General features: G+C 40.0%; 1 long non-coding RNA gene across 1 annotated transcript in view; it reads right to left on the bottom strand.

The window, feature by feature from the left end:
- Window positions 1-9,961, bottom strand: part of LOC136883517 (uncharacterized) — a 28,722-nt gene extending 18,761 nt beyond the window's left edge. Inside the window, exon 1 of the long non-coding RNA XR_010861262.2 lies at window positions 9,860-9,961. This is a non-coding gene — a long non-coding RNA (uncharacterized lncRNA). The remainder of the gene's footprint in view (window positions 1-9,859) is intronic.
- Between the last annotated feature and the right edge of the window lie 3,125 nt (window positions 9,962-13,086).

The raw sequence follows: 13,086 nt of genomic DNA, 5'->3' as shown, positions 1-13,086 counted from the left end.
ACGTATTCATATCGCCTCACCACGGACGAACATGAATACCAGTCATAGCGTCAAACACAACGTCACGCATCAAGAGCTCGGCCATGAGAGAATCGACGAATAAAAATAAATGGCAATAGGTCTCGAACTTCAGACCACATACACGCCAAACAAACACACCACTGACTAAAACCATCCTCCATCCTTACAGGTTTAAGTCACACAAAAAACAGAACACACAAGATCAGAGAAAACTAGCAATAAGGCAAAATGCAGCATTAACGGTTAAATGTACATAACTAATAAGCCCACGCAACCATAGCAAGCCAAAAAAGTTACCTTAATAGACGGGCGTTGCTCAGAGCATTAGGTAGTCACAAAATAGCGACCGAGATAAAGAGCCGGGCATTCAAGCAGATAAATATACTGAAGGAAAAGTAAACGGTACAGGTCAAAGATCTCGTATCTCAAAAAGTACATTGTTGTCTCGACCGCCATGTCGGCTACAACCGTCCTGCGAACTTGTTTCAAAGAAGGCGGACACGAGACTGACGAAGAGGGCACTTCGGCTGATGGCCGGAAGCGCACTCTGTCAAGGAGAAAACGAGTCATACGTCACGTCCAGGGAATAAATCGACCGAAAGGTCGATAGCGGTCAAAGAATGTATTACATACAGAGAAGTGCGCCACCAAGGGAAACTTGGTGCGGCACACAGCAGATGATCCATGTAAGCTACGAACAGCAAAGGTGAAAGATTACAGCCTTGTCTAACCCCTGTAAGTACCCTGAACCAAGAACTCACTCTACCATCAATTCTAACTGAAGCCCAATTGTCAACATAAATGCCTTTGATTGATTTTAATAATCTACATTTAATTCCATAGTCCCCCAGTATAGTGAACATCTTTTCCCTCGGTACCCTGTCATATGCTTTCTCTAGATCTACGAAACATAAACAGAACTGCCTATTCCTCTTGTAGCATTTTTCAATTACCTGGCGCATACTGAAAATCTGATCCTGACAGCCTCTCTGTGGTCTGAAACTACACTGGTTTTCATCCAACTTCCTCTCAACGACTGATCGCACCCTCCCTTCCAAGATGCCAGTGAATACTTTGCCTGGTATACTAATCAAGGAGATACCTCGATAGTTGTTGCAATCCTTCCTGTTCCCTTGCTTATAGATAGGTGCAATTACTGCTTTTGTCCAATCTGAAGGTACGTTACCAACACTCCACGCTAGTTTTACTACTCTATGAAGCCATTTCATCCCTGCCTTCCCACTATACTTCACCATTTCAGGTCTAATTTCATCTACTCCTGCTGCTTTATGACAACTGAGTTTTTTTCTTTTTTTTTTTTCCCCAGCCTTTCCACTTCCTCAAGCATAATTTCACCATCATCACTTGCCTCCTCCCCATGAGCTTGGCTGTTTGCAACACCACCAGGATGATTTCCTTTTACATTGAGAAGGTGTTACAAGTTGTCCATTTCATGACCGTATCGATGTTTAATCAAGAAGTAAGTATAAATAACCACCTAAACGATACTTTATTAATGCCTCAGGCAAAATCGAATAATTATTAAAACTTACAGGACATGTTTCGACCACTTAGTGGCATTAATAAAGTATCGTTTAGGTGGTTATTTATACTTACTTCTTGATTGAGAAGGTGTTCAAAATATTCCCTCCACCTCTCCAGTGATTCCCTGGGATCTATTATGAGTTCACCTGAGTTACTCAAAACACTGTTCATTTCCTTTTTTCCTCCCTTCCTAAGATTCTTTATTACTGTCCAGAAAGGTTTCCTGCTGCTTGACCTAGCCTTTCCAGGTTATTACCAAAATGTTCATGGTTAATGGATCATGTTTGTGGGTTACTGTAGTCACGTCCTAGTTCGTGAACCATGGGCAACGGCTGAGTGGCCTAGTAAGTGGTCCTGAGAGTCGGGATACCAGTTGCTATGGAATGGGAGTGGGCATCTCGGACATATTCTGAGTCGTGGCCCTCCTTGTGCTCAGGCGGCTAGGACTATACAATTCACCGGTGGTCCATAACCCGTTAGAGGAGAGATCCTCACTTGGACTATGTGCAAGTAGGGCATCATCCTGCTTCATGAATTTACCGAGCTCAGAACACTTTAAGCAAGCCTCGGACCTATGGGAGTAATGGAGTCCCACTCCCATTTGACAGGCGAGGGACTCCTTGGAAACGACTTGGCGAACGAAATGGAATTCGATGGGGAGCTATCAATATTAATGGGGCTTATGGAAGAAAGAAGGTAGAACTGGCTGAGTCAGCAAAGAGGATGCATCTGGATGTGCTAGGAGTAAGTGATATTCGGGTAAGGGGAGATAATGAGGAAGAGATAGGAGATTATAAAGTGTACTTGACGGGTGTTAGAAGGGAAGGGCAGAGTCTGGGGTAGGGCTCTTTATCAGGAATACCATTGCACGCAACATAGTTTCTGTTAGGCACGTAAATGAGCGAATGATGTGGGTAGATTTGTCAGTGGGAGAAATTAGGACAAGAATTGTGTCCGTGTATTCACCACGTGAGGGTGCAGATGAGGATGAAGTTGACAAGTTTTATGAAGCATTGAGGGACATCGTGGTCAGGGTCAACAGCAAGGATAGAATAGTGCTAATGGGCGATTTCAATGTGAGAGTTGGGAATAGAACTGAAGGATACGAAAGGGTGATTGGTAAATGTGGGGAAGATATGGAAGGGAATGGGAAGCGTTTGCTGGACTTCTGTGCTAGTTTGGGTTTAGCTGTTACGAATACATTCTTCAAGCATAAGGCTATTCACTGCTACACATGGGAGGCTAGGGGTACCAGATCCATAATAGACTATATCTTAACAGACTTTGAATTCAGGAAATCTGTTAGGAATGTACGAGTTATTTGCAGATTTTTCGATGATACAGACCACTATCTGATCTGTAGTGAACTAAGTATCTCTAGGCCTAGGGTAGAGAAAGTGAAATCTGTCTGCAAACGGATAAGGGTAGAAAGTCTCCAGGACGAGAAAATTAGACAGAAGTACATGGATATGATTAGTGAGAAGTTTCGAACAGTAGACAGTAAGCAGGTTCAGGATATAGAAAGTGAATGGGTGGCATACAGGGATGCTGTAATAGAAACAGCAAGGGAATGCCTAGGAACAACAGTGTGTAAAGATGGGAAAAGGCGAACATCTTGGTGGAATGATGAAGTGAGAGCAGCCTGTAAACGTAAAAAGAAGGCTTATCAGAAATGGCTCCAAACAAGGGCCAAGGCAGACAGGGATTGGTACGTAGATGAAAGAAACAGAGTGAAACAAATAGTTGTTGAATCCAAAAAGAAGTCATGGGAAGATTTTGGTAATAACCTGGAAAGGCTAGGTCAAGGAGCAGGGAAACCTTTCTGGACAGTAATAAAGAATCTTAGGAAGGGAGGGAAAAAGGAAATGAACAGTGTTTTGAGTAATTCAGGTGAACTCATAATAGATCCCAGGGAATCACTGGAGAGGTGGAGGGAATATTTTGAACATCTCAATGTAAAAGAAAATCATCATTGTGGTGTTGCAGACAGCCAAGCTCATGGGGAGGAGGAAAATGATGTTGGTGAAATTATGCTTGAGGAAGTGGAAAGGATAATAAATAAACTCCATTGTCATAAGGCAGCAGGAATAGATGAAATTAGACCTGAAATGGTGAAGTACAGTGGGAAGGCAGGGATGAAATGGCTTCATAGAGTAGTAAAATTAGCGTGGAGTGTTGGTAAGGTACCTTCAGATTGGACAAAAGCAGTAATTGCACCTATCTATAAGCAAGGGAACAGGAAGGATTGCAACAACTATCGAGGTATCTCATTGATTGGTATACCAGGCAAAGTATTCACTGGCATCCTGGAAGGGAGGGTGCGATCAGTCGTTGAGAGGAAGTTGGATGGAAACCAGTGTGGTTCAGACCACAGAGATTCTGTCAGGATCAGATTTTCAGTATGCGCCAGGTAATTGAAAAATGCTACGAGAGGAATAGGCAGTTGTGTTTATGTTTTGTAGATCTAGAGAAAGCATATGACAGGGTACCGAGGGAAAAGATGTTCACCATACTGGGGGACTATGGAATTAAAGGTAGATTATTAAAATCAATCAAAGGCATTTATGTTGACAATTGGGCTTCAGTGAGAATTGATGGTAGAATGAGTTCTTGGTTCAGGGTACTTACAGGAGTTAGACAAGGCTGTAATCTTTCACCTGTGCTGTTTGTAGTTTACATGGATCATCTGCTGAAAGGTATAAAATGGCAGGGAGGGATTCAGTTAGGTGGAAATGTAGTAAGCAGTTTGGCCTATGCTGACGACTTGGTCTTAATGGCAGACTGTGCTGAAAGCCTGCAGTCTAATATCTTGGAACTTGAAAATAGGTGCAATGAGTATGGTATGAAAATTAGCCTCTCAAAGACTAAATTGATGTCAGTAGGTAACAAATTCAACAGAATCGAATGTCGGATTGGTGATACAAAGCTAGAACAGGTCGATAATTTCAAATATTTAGGTTGTGTGTTCTCCCAGGATGCTAATATAGTAAGTGAGATTGAATCAAGGTGTAGTAAAGCTAACGCAGTGAGCTCGCAGTTGCGATCAACAGTATTCTGTAAGAAGGAAGTCAGCTCCCAGACGAAACTATCTTTACATCGGTCTGTTTTCAGACCAACTTTGCTTTACGGGAGCGAAAGCTGGGTGGACTCAGGATATCTTATTCATAAGTTATAAGTAACAGACATGAAAGTAGCGAGAATGATTGCTGGTACAAACAGGTGGGAACAATGGCAGGAGGGTACTCGGAATGAAGAGATAAAGGCTAATTTAGGAATGAACTCGATGGATGAAGCTGTACGCATAAACCGGCTTCGGTGGTGGGGTCATGTGAGGCGAATGGAGGAGGATAGGTTACCTAGGAGAATAATGTACTCTGTTATGGAGGGTAAGAGAAGTAGAGGGAGACCAAGACGACGATGGCTAGACTCGGTTTCTAACGATTTAAAGATAAGAGGTATAGAACTAAATGAGGCCACAACACTAGTTGCAAATCGAGGATTGTGGCGAGGTTTAGTAAATTCTCAGAGGCTTGCAGACTCAACGCTGAAAGGCATAACAGTCTATAATGATAAATGTATGTATGTATGTACCAAATTATTCCATAACTTCTTTTTGGATTCAACAACCATTTGTTTCGCTCTGTTTCTTTCATCTACATACAAATCCCTGTCTGCCTCGGCCCTTGTTTGGAGCCATTTCTGATAAGCCTTCTTTTTACATTTACAAGCTGCTCTTACTTCATCATTCCACCAAGATGTTCGCCTTTTCCCATCTTTACACACAGTTGTTCCCTTGCTGTTTCTACTACAGCATCCCTGTTACTTTTTACTTTGTTTTTTGTTTGTTTTTTTACTTGTTACTTTTAAAAAAAAAATCTTGTATTTCACTGGTATATGAAACAAAAGCACATTCCGATGAAACTCATTTCTATCCCACATAACAAGGACTTCAGATATGCAAATGTACATGGCAGAGATGAAAGGTAGAAGATGCCTCAAACATTAGGAAAATGAAAAATCCCACGTATAAACATATGTTTAAAGTACAAATGCACTCATTGACAAGGTTATCAGATACCTGACATCAAAATACGGGACAGACATGTGATCGAGGAAATCAACAGGCTTGTATTCTACAAGTTATAAACTTCTTTTGAAAATGATACACTTAGTAGGCTATTATGTTGACATAGTGCAGTTTATTAACGCATGCCTTAACATGTATACACAGACTGAAACTTACAGTACTGAGCAAGATGGCCGCACGGTTTGGGTCATATAGCTATGAGCTTGTATTGGGGAGACGATAAGTTTAAACCCCACTGTTGGCAACCCTAAAGATGGTTTTCCGCAATTTCCCGTTTTACACCAGGCAAATGTAGCCTGTCTTTTAAGGCCATGATCGATTTGAATCCTAGCCCTTTTCTATCCCATCGTTACCGTAAGACCTGCCTCTAAGTCCAATACCATGTATATTTATTAAAAACCACCTATCCAATACAATGTAAAGTTCTTATAATTAAGATTTATATCTTCTTTGTGATCATTTAAGAAGAGGCTGGGAAGACAACAGATAGGGAATCTGCCACCTGGGCGACTGCCCTAAATGCAGATGAGTAGTGATTGTCATAATATTATTGGGACATGTTTCACCCACTAGTTGGGCATCGTCGGCCTTTATGCCCGCCTCCGTAGCGTAACGGTTAGTGTTATTAGCTGCTGTCCTTGCGGGTTCGATTTCCGATACTGGCAGAAATTTAAGAATGGCAGGAGGGCTGGTACGTGGTTAAAATGGCACATGCAGCTCACCTCCATCGGGGGGGTGTCTGAAAAGAGCTGCGCCACCTCGGTATGAGGACACAAGTTTACTTTATCAGCCTTTATCTCGTACCTTTTAATCATTAATCAGGATCCTGATTTTGTACAGAATGTTACATAGATACTACATTATACAGAGTTTTAAAAAAGTCCATATTACATGTTCTTAATTAATATCTAAGAATTCAGCTTGGCTGTGATGGTTAATTATTGTCAAAGAGATCGTATGATTAAAAATTAAAATTTATTGACTGTCATGTCCATTTTTCCACCTTGGTCTGAATGTGTATGGCTAAAACTCTGTTCCTATGTTGAAATTTTAAAAAATACTAGAGAGCATTTGCATTTATTTAGGACACTGAATGAAATCTGGTTAAAATTTTTCAAACTGGTTGTGGTCGTAATAAACTGCTGCCTTCTCGAAACTTGCAATCTTATGTATGAAGGATTGATGTCATGCTGTCTCTTGTGGCCGCCCTGTGAATGAGTGTTTGTCTTGAAATATATGGTTGGTTAATGATCTAGAAAACGATAGGTTGACACATTATTATTGAAGCACATATTGTTCGAATCCGGCTTTCTTCGTAAATTCCATTATAAAAGTGAAGAGTGGATTTTCAACAGAGCAAAACTTTAATTGAAGTTACGGTTGCTGCCTCTTGTTATGCTACTGATCGAAAGGGGACACTCCAGTCTTGATATTAGGTGATGCATGAGTGTTGATTCTAATCTAATGTGTAGGAAAGCGTGCTGATAATGTCCCCTTGGCTATTGTGAAGGTGACTAGCTGTTCTTACAGTGCCGGTTCGACGATCATTAAACAACCATATATTTCAAGACACACTCATTCACATGGCGGCCACAAGAGACAGTATAACATCAATGCTTTATACTTAAGATTGCAAAAGTTTCGAGAAGGCAGCAGTTTATTACGACCACAACCAGTTTGAAAAGTTTTTAACCAGATTTCATTCAGTGTCCTAAACAAATGCAAATGCTCTCTAGTATTTAAAAAAAATTTCAACATAGGAACAGAGTTTTAGTTAGCCATACACATTCAGACCAAGGTGGAAAAATGGACATGACAGTCAATAAATTTTAATTTTTAATCATACGATCTCTTTAATTAACAATAATTAACTATCTCAGCCAAGCTGAATTCTTAGATGTATTTATTATACAAATCCTCAAGCTATTAATTAAAAACATGTAATATGGACTTTTTAAAACTCTGTATGTTGTAGTATCTATGCAACATTTTGCACAAAATCAGGTAAGAGGTACGAGATAAAGGCTGATGATGCCCAGCTAGTGGGCAAAACATGCCCCAATGATATTATGGCAAGATGTTTGTTGTTGTATGTTGGGTATTCAGCCCAAAGGCTGGTTTGATCCCCTGGAGCTCCGCCAACAGCTGTTATAAATAGCCTAGGCATCACTGAAGAGGCGTACTAAGGAAATGAGGAGCGAGGTAGTTTCCCGTTGCTTTCCTCACTGAGCCAGAAGTTGCTATTACATATCAGTCTGCCAAGCCCACTGAAATGCATACACCAACCGACCCTATGAGCGATATTTTCACACCATTCATAACAGGGACTGGCTGCATAAGCAATGGTATTACTAGCATCACTCATACCTCAGTCACTTTCATATTGTCAAATCCAAGGATGAGACTGAGACAGACAGGTCAATGAAAGTAACAAATTTTATATAGCCCATACCGGAAGACATAGTGCACTGTAAACACTATACCTCGCCGGCAAAGGTATTTATAAATCTTAATTATAACAACTTTACATTGTATTGAATAGGTGGTTTTTAATAAATATACATGATATTGGGCTTAACGTAAAATTCAGTACGGGCCAATAATGAGAATGGTTACATGTAAGACCTGCCTCTGTCGGTGCGATGTAAAACAAATAGGAAAAACTTAGTTATGTAATTATTTGTAGTGTTCCTTCACTTTCAATATACATTTCTCCGAAGTGCTGTTAACAGGTTTTTTGTCATTCTTAGCAATTTCATAAAAACCTCTGCATGATATTGAAGAAAAATTTACAGAAATTAACAATTCAGACCCAATCAACATAACATAATATTTCTCACAGCTGACAATTTCACACGAGCATGGGTGGACTCGAACTACCTCAGGTAGCTGTCTGCTATTACGCATCTCATTCACCAGAATGGACAACCCGAGAACTACAAACAATAAAATAAAAACAATTTTAAAAATCAACAAACTCACATCAGATAAAGAAACCAAGCATTGAAGAAATCTATCCTCTTTGAAAGAAAGAAGAAAAGCTCTTGGATGTTATCAGAAGCAGAAACACTGGCGTATTTCTCTCAAGGTTCAAAATAGGGACAATTGCCATCCCAGATAGGAACTGTCCGGACATCTGGCAACCCTGCTCAGTGAGGCCAGAACTACTGCTTGTTGTGCACTAAATCTGTGCTGCCCAGTTAGTTGGTCGTTGGTGATACAGTGGTGTCGCTACCACCTGAACAACAATCAACACATATTCCATTCTGAATTCTCCTATTGATTTTGCATTTGTATTAAAGTCCATCTTGTCCTGTCGGTAATACAAGACCCGTGATGACTACTCGGTCAAATGACGTGCCTGCTGTCACCTATCCATTGCAGTAAACAAATGCTAGCTACGCCTGGCCCAAGTGCAATCGTATTTTGAGTAGGCAATACACACTAAAATACCAGCGCACCATTCGCCTTACAAACATCATTTTATTATTTGCTTATACAGAATATTGGCAGCTGTTAAAATAATCACAAATTAAAAACTATGAAAACAATTTATGCACTTATGCCGTAAGACTTCTTATCCCTTCTATTTTCTGTTGTACGCTACATGTTTCAGAACTAATTTCTGGCAATATTTTCATGTTCGGTTCCAGTTATAGAAGTCCACAAGACATTTCGAACTGTGTTTTAACTATCAAAATTGGATTAATGAAATTTAGTGAAACCCAGTTCTATTCATCAATCCAAGAACTGTTCATAAGGCCGAACAGACACTCTACACTTCCATTGCTACAAGGAAGATACAACATAAACTCAGCCAAGATTGAAAGGTTATCTAGTGAAATAAAAGAGTCAAGAAGGCATTGACTTTTCAATACCTTCTTGGCTTTTAAAAACTGGGATAATTCAGAAAGTTTTTCGGGACACTCAAAGCATCCAAAACCTGATAAGAAAGTAGCTCTGATAAACATTCTAGAGATTGTATACGACTCATTTTTTGAACATGAGGCAGATTCAACCTGTGTTTAACTTGTGAACAAGTGAATTGGCTGTGTGCTTTGTGTCATGTTGCAGTTAGCTTGCATTGGGGAGGTGGTGTGTTGGAAACCCTTCAGCGGCAGCCTTAAAGATGGTTTTGTGTGTTTTTCCATTTTCACACCTGGTAAATTCTGGGACTGTGAAATCTGGTGATGGTACATCGCCTACCTCTGTTGAAAGTTCAAAAACGTCAAGGGGTCTCCTCGAGGCTTAACGCCCGCATCTGACGGACAAATTGTCATCAACAGCATTATATCCCCTCACACTGCAGATAGGTTTGGAACTGGACGCAGGCTTTTAGGATCCAATCTCTCACTTTGTATGACTTGATATGATCATAGTTATGTAACAACCCAAACCAATTTGGTTGCTAAGGGTTAATAAGAGTTGACCTAAGGAAGTCGAATAGGAGACATGAAAGTAAGTTGAAGGGATGCCAGATTCAGCTAGGTTCCCAAGGTAAAAAAAACACTAATTGCTATGAAGATGATTGTTTCATGAGGCCTATGTAAAATAACTGACCTTTGCTGGCAAGACAGGGATCTTGTGGTGAACATTCAATAATTTGATTGGACAAAAACATTTCACTGTAGCTCATAAGGAACTGTACAGTAATGAACACCTTGGTCACCCCTCCCTATGTCAGCTGGTTTAGAGGACAAAGTCAGATGAGAGATAAAGTGGTCTGCTACCCACTGATATCATGTGTCAACAGGAAACTCCTACGTTATGATGTCGGCTCTTCCCAGTAGCAGAAAATGATAAGCTCACTACAGCTAGCATTACAGCCCTGAAAGTTCATGCTCTTTCTTTTTGTGTTCATATTACACAGTGCCTATCCAAAACATTATTACATTGACTGTCTTCTCAATTACAAGTAAAAGATCTTTTGTGCAGGGTTGACCTGTAAGTTCTGCATTACCCAACAGGAATGTTCTTGTGTTTTCTCCTTGAATTGCTCTAAATTAGTGTTACATTTTGAATCCCCTATGTGGAGCAATTTCAGAGTCTATCACACAGGGAAATGTAAATTGTGTCCTAGAGGTAGTTATTATTACTAGGCTAGTGCAGCCTTTCAAAGACAGACCCTTCAACGATGCTGGGTGGTAGCTGCCGTGTATGAGAAACTGTGAGTTATTGTAGAGAGGTCCGACTCGGCTGAATAGTCAGCGTACTGGCCTTCGGTTCAGAGGGTCCCGGGTTCGATTCCCGGCCGGGTCGGGGATTTTAACCTTCATTGGTTAATTCCAATGGCCCGGGGGCTGGGTGTTTGTGCTGTCCCCAACATCCCTGCAACTCACACACCACACATAACACTATCCTCCACCACAATAACACGCAGTTACCTACGCATGGCAGATGCCGCCCACCCTCATCGGAGGGTCTGCCTTACAAGGGCTGCACTCGGCTAGAAATATCCACACGAAATTATATTATATTGTAGAGAGGATAGTGTGGTGTAAGTTACAAGGAGGTTGGGGGCAGCAAAAATGACCAGTCCTCGTTTAAGATTAAAATCCTCGACCCGGCTGGGAATCAAACCCGTGCCCCTCTGAATGAAAGGTCACTATGGTTACCATTCAGCCAACAAGCTGGATACTTCCTGTAGTGGAATACGGGAAACTGGTTCTCAAATCTCCATTTCTGGAGTCTTCTAGCTTTTGCGCTTCCTTCAATAGGTGAAGTTGTTGCCGGGAAGCTATGATGAGTCAGGAGCGGCAGACTCAGCTGTTGGGCATAGATATCAAGGATAATTAAATAAAAAACCACCTATTCAATACTTTCCACGTTTAATGTGGTTATTATCTACATGATTTTATGTAGACTTATTTGGTCAGGTACATGTTTCACCCATTATTTTGGGCATCTTCAGCCTGTAAACAACCTTTAGGTCAAGGTTTGGGACCTTTTTACCAATATAAACATACTAATATATACACTATATACAACATACATTATATACAATATATACAAACATAAGTCAATACAGTAAAGTTTTTTGGTCCTAATCTATCTAATATGGAAAATGTCCAAAACTAAAATGGATCTTCTTTTCGGTGAAGAGGATTGCATATCGGGGTTTATGTGACCCCTATATCATATTAAGTACTTGACGTATCGTGTCTGGTGACAGGATGTGTCGTCAACAATAAGTGGAGATTTGAACTGATTGTAGGTTGGTCAAGATTGAAAATATAAATTTAAATTGAATGTGTTTTAACTTGGCAGTTCTGGTTAACTTAAAATGTTCAAAACTAAAAATAAAATGAAACGGATCCTCTTTTTTCTTGAGAAGGGGTGATATTAAAACTGGAGCTTGTTTGACCCACGATTTTCATTTTCATGTTCTTGACGTAACTAATATTTAAATGTGTTGTCGTGCACAAGTGGAGATTCAAAAGCCGATTGTTGTAGGTAGACTGGTCAAAAACGTTGTGAATGAAACTGTTAGCGTCTTGACTTTGGGTCTCATGTAACGTCAAGGAATTGACAAGAGTACAATATTTAGCTGTTTCATAGTTTTAGGCTGCTGCTTAATTGGGAAGAGACATCCTAGACACTTGATACAGTCTTGTGTGAAAATTGTTCCCGTATCAAGTGTCTAGGATGTCTCTTCCCAATTAAGCAGCAGCCTAAAACTATGAAACAGCTAAATATTGTACTCTTGTCAATTCCTTGACGTTACATGAGACCCAAAGTCAAGACGCTAACAGTTTCATTCACAACGTTTTTGACCAGTCTACCTACAACAATCGGCTTTTGAATCTCCACTTGTGCACGACAACACATTTAAATATTAGTTACGTCAAGAACATGAAAATGAAAATCGTGGGTCAAACAAGCTCCAGTTTTAATATCACCCCTTCTCAAGAAAAAAGAGGATCCGTTTCATTTTATTTTTAGTTTTGAACATTTTAAGTTAACCAGAACTGCCAAGTTAAAACACATTCAATTTAAATTTATATTTTCAATCTTGACCAACCTACAATCAGTTCAAATCTCCACTTATTGTTGACGACACATCCTGTCACCAGACACGATACGTCAAGTACTTAATATGATATAGGGGTCACATAAACCCCGATATGCAATCCTCTTCACCGAAAAGAAGATCCATTTTAGTTTTGGACATTTTCCATATTAGATAGATTAGGACCAAAAAACTTTACTGTATTGACTTATGTTTGTATATATTGTATATAATGTATATGTTGTATATAGTGTGTATATTAGTATGTTTATATTGGTAAAAAGGTCCTAAACCTTGACCTAAAGGTTGTTTACAGGCTGAAGATGCCCAAAATAATGGGTGAAACATGTACCTGACCAAATAAGTCTACATAAAATCATGTAGATAATAACCACATTAAACGTGGAAAGTATTGAATAGGTGG

Source organism: Anabrus simplex, chromosome 11 (genome assembly GCF_040414725.1).
Source record: "Anabrus simplex isolate iqAnaSimp1 chromosome 11, ASM4041472v1, whole genome shotgun sequence".
In the NCBI taxonomy this organism is placed as follows: domain Eukaryota; kingdom Metazoa; phylum Arthropoda; class Insecta; order Orthoptera; family Tettigoniidae; genus Anabrus; species Anabrus simplex.
The sequence above is the reverse complement of the archived record's forward strand: the minus strand, read 5'-3'. Positions and strand labels throughout refer to the sequence as shown.